Below are 4,633 nucleotides of genomic sequence, written 5' to 3'. Positions count from 1 at the left end.
CTCCACGGTGGTCTGTTCACAGAAGTTAATGCACGGTCGAGGTTGTAAAACGGCCCCGACGAGAAGCGGAGAAACCTCGTAGTGCATTAACTTCTGTGAACAGACCACCGTGGAGTCCATTATCCCGCTTATTCCACTGTTGCCACTTGCGTTGTGTTAATTTCCTGTTACAATTTAAACGTTTTAATCGCTAAAACTGTCTTGTTTGTAGAACTAATTTCTTCCGACACATATCAACTAATTTCTCAACTCACAGGACAAACTGCCGTTACTAGTTCTAAATGGATGGTTGCTACGGCCAAAGCCCAGTCGTTAGTTTTATCTCTCCCGTTGTCAAGCGGGCGTATCCCAAGATTCTGATGAACTTTAGCTTTGAAACATCGCTATTTTACTTAGCCTGCTGTCATCCATCTAGCTAAAAGCCACCTCCGTCATATGCTACAATGTTGCAATGTTCTGAACGTCTGCATTTTACAGCTCGGATGCAACGTGACAGTTCATTTAAACTTCACAACGAGTTTGGCGAATTAATATACAAGTGTGATACGGCCAAAAAATGGATCTACTTCATAGGTGTGCAGATAACATACGGTTAATGGTCGTTCTAAATTACGTAGGACAATGGGAAATTCAACCAAGCAGTGGAATAAAGTACTCATAAAGGCTCTTAATGATTGACGCAAGTCTGTAACTGGTACACGTAGTATAGTAATGACTTCACTCACTGAGTATTGCAATCGATATTCAAGAAACTCCTGAAGACACAGCTCTTCCAAGAGTACCTCCTCTCCTACTGTAGCACTAGCAACAACTGGACATACTTAATCTAGCACTTACCACTAGACAATCCCTCTTGTCCTTCCCTTGACCTGTAGTACGTATTGCTGCGCTAACATGCCCTTGACACACTGTACCTTGATTATTACTTTTTCTGTAATTCGATTTGGAAAAAAGCCTCAGCTGAATGACTCAGTGCAAAAGTACAATGATAGTACAAATCTTCAGTGCTTGAGGTATCAGGATGCGTAACAAAGCTTCTTTTACCTCAGGATAATGCCACTGATGGCATCTTTGCTGCCTTATGATAAAAGCTGTTTCTTCACCACATGCTCTTTACGGAGTGATATAGCTTCATACAGGCTTTTGTAATGATACTGTAGTTGTTTGGGTTGACACTACAGCATTATAATGTTCCATGAGCACAGTCCTAGTTATGCAGATTGACATGTCAGGAATGATATGTTGTGAATGTGTATGACCACTCCACATGAAAGAATATATTGCAAGTTAACAATGGAGAGAACCTTTCAGAAATTATGCCAATGAGATCATCCCCCTCATTCATTTGTTTGCACAAAAGACCATTTTCTCTAACCTGACCCTTGCCAGATGAATTTCGCTCCGCCTAGCTCCACTCATCCATCTGGAACCGATCCATTGGAAAGGTGTTTCAGAAGGCTGGGCCTAATCAAAAAATGCTTGCATATGATTAAATAAGCCACTTGTCCGTCATCTATTGACGTGCTACTTCAACCACTCACATCGAAGCCAACCCGTGACGCTGATAACAGTCTCACAGGTGCTTCTCTACTACGTCACATCTATGAAACTCCCGCCCTGCGTCCTGATTGGCTGAACCATAAAGTCGGTTGCAGAAATCACTCTCAATGGAAGAGGTTCCAGATGGATGTGAGTGAAGCTAGGCGGAGCTAAGCGGAACGAAATTCATCTGGCGAAGGTCAGGTTACATTTTCTTCAGATTTCTCTCGTTCACTCAAATATTTTATAAGCGGTCTCATCACCATAGGCTATTTGCTACGATATTTACCTCTGTTACAAGTCGCGACTTAGACCCATTAAACTTTAACAGCCTAATTTTGAGTAGCCTTGGTGAGGCCCATGTCTGTAGGCCTGTCACTGGGTTATGAATGCATGATAGGCCTACTACGCTATAATATCTAAATTCGTAAGGAGATGCAAAACACATAGATTAGGCTAATGACTGTAGGCCTGTCACTGGTTTATGAATGCATGATAGGCTTACTACGCTATAATATCTAAATTCGTAAGGAGATGCAAAACACATAGATTAGGCATATGACTGTAGGCCTGTTTGGTGCTTCTACCCACATTATCTTCAGTGGTTCAGTTTCACTTGCACAGATGCGCACATGAGAGCTCACAAACCAACCACGTTTTTGCCTCTTTATTTGATAACACTAAATTAAGAAATATTTCCCAATCTGCAAAACATTTAGTTTATTTTTCTTTCGGCCCGCGGTTCCATAATACAGTACCATTAAGTTGTCCTGCAAATTATCCATCCTGTGACAGAGCCTAATGTAACTTTGCTGCTCCGGACCAGCAATCTCCTCGTCGAGGAGCTGCAGATCATAGACAGAGAAAACATGCTCCGGGAACAGAACTCAGTTGCATGTCCAGTGTAACCATGGGTTTGGTGAATACACAGTACCGTATACAGACGGCTGCAAGCTCACGCTTTGCCTGGTCTAGAAGCCTATGTTTTGTTAGCCTCATTCATCAGAGTTGGTTTTGCGGGTCAATATTAGCAGTCATTTTTCATTCCTTGAATTTGGCTGTGCCAGCTGTCACTGGCCCACCCAAGCCCTAATCTGGCTACGACGTGAATGATGCAACTGTGGAAATCTACACTGCCACCCTTTCCTACAGTATGTTGTGTGTGTGTGTGTGTGTGTGTGTGTGTGTGTGCGCGTGTGCATGTGTGTCTGTGTATGTGTGTGTGTGCGTGAATATGTGAGGATGTGAGAGCGTGTGTGTGTGTGCGAGTGTGTGTGTGTGTGTGTGTGTGTGTGCGCGTGTGCATGTGTGTGTCTGTGTATGTGTGTGTGTGTAAATATGTGAGGATGTGAGAGCGTGTGTGTGTGTGTGTGCGAGTGTGTGTGTGTGTGTGAGCTCTGAGAATGGACAGATGCTCCATGCTCAGACTGTGAGCAGCTACACGTGCCTCTGCTCTGCTACCGTTAATTAACTAAGATCTTCTTCCATGTGGAACGATGGAACAGTGTGGAAAAACATATAAGGAGCAGAGCTGGGGCCAAATGGGATGGATTCACACACTCTCTCTCACACACACACACACACACACACACACACACACACACACACACACTTACTGCTACTTAGAAAGTAGATGGATAAACCTGTGGTCATGATCCATGCATGATGTATGCACACACACACAGGCACGCACATGCGCGCACACACACACATGCAAGCAAATGTTCATAAATGCGAACATAAAGACACATAGTGCATTAGCGCTCTGATTACGATGAGCCAGTGTCTTACACACAGCTGTAATTAGTGTCCTAATGGCCGAGGCTGATAGAGAATGGCGTGGTGTGAATGAGCCAGAAATGGAGACACCTTTGACAGTAAATTACCTCCTCTGCGCTCGGGCCTATCAGCCAATGCAGGGATTTCATTTCTCACCATGGCAACTGCAAAACTGGAAGGGCTTTGATCAAAGCCAAAGAGACTATGGTAATCACACACACACACACACACACAAACACTCTGTCATTCTGCTGTTCTACTCATCCATAGGTGATGCATTTTTTAGGCAGTCTATGAGAAAATTATAAACTTGCTCGACTTATGCAAAGTTTCTGTGGGGGAAAAAAACTATTAGAATAGGGGGGGAACGTAGTTCCGCCACCTCAGATAAATTAATAATAAATGTATTATTTCATACCAACGATATAGCGCAATGATATTGTTAAAATAAATGGTGAGTTAATTTTTCGCGTGTAGAGAGGTGACCAAGAAGCTAGCAATTCTTGTCCAAAAAGAGATAATTTGATGTGAAGATAATTTGATGTAAAAATGCACAATAAGTGGTTAGAATGTTTACATATAACAGGCTATACTGTACTGTATGTGTGTATTAAGCAAGCCGTTTTGGGATGAGCATTCCCCTACAACTTTAAAGATGAGGTATTGGGTTAGGTGTCTGCAGGGTGAAGCTTTTATAAGAGTCAGAGAATTGTGCAAAATTGGAGGACGACTAATCCCGCCACTCTGGGTATTACCAAACAAAGGCCCATTTTTGGTGATCGCTCGACCAAGCCAAATTCTCTAAATCTGTTCCTTTCATGAAATAACAATTAGATGCATTACAGCCCGAGCCAAAATCCTTCTGTTAATTGCTTGGGAGCAACGCAAGCATAGCTCGTCTCATTTCCCTGTCTTTATGGATGAGTCGGCTATGAAATCTATGTCCTCTCCAATTTCGAGGGATGAATTACAAGACTAGGAGATGACACCGCAGTGAGTCTGGACAAGCTTCACTTGTTTTTGTTAATTTAAGAATCACTCAAAAGTATCAAACCAGACGAAATAGCTATGTAAGATGAAAGTGTGTGTGTTGTGTGTGTGTGTGTGTGTGTGTGTGTGTGTGTGTGAAATTACTGATGTTGAAAAGCTACAATAAGTCAAATGAGGGAAAACTGTTATGTGCAATTAGTTTCTATCTAGAACCACAAAGCGTGTGCACCTTAATGGTTGTGATTGGCTTTGAAATTTCCTTCCCAGGAAAACACATACAATGACTGTAGCTAATTTACTTCTATTGTTTTGCTCTTTGAGGTTG

This window comes from Alosa pseudoharengus, unplaced genomic scaffold, assembly GCF_046254945.1.
Source record: "Alosa pseudoharengus isolate Yale_2024_CS ecotype anadromous, Long Island Sound unplaced genomic scaffold, YU_APseudo_1.1 YU_APseudo_1.1_scf_4, whole genome shotgun sequence".
Lineage (NCBI taxonomy): Eukaryota > Metazoa > Chordata > Actinopteri > Clupeiformes > Clupeidae > Alosa > Alosa pseudoharengus.
The sequence above is the reverse complement of the archived record's forward strand: the minus strand, read 5'-3'. Positions refer to the sequence as shown.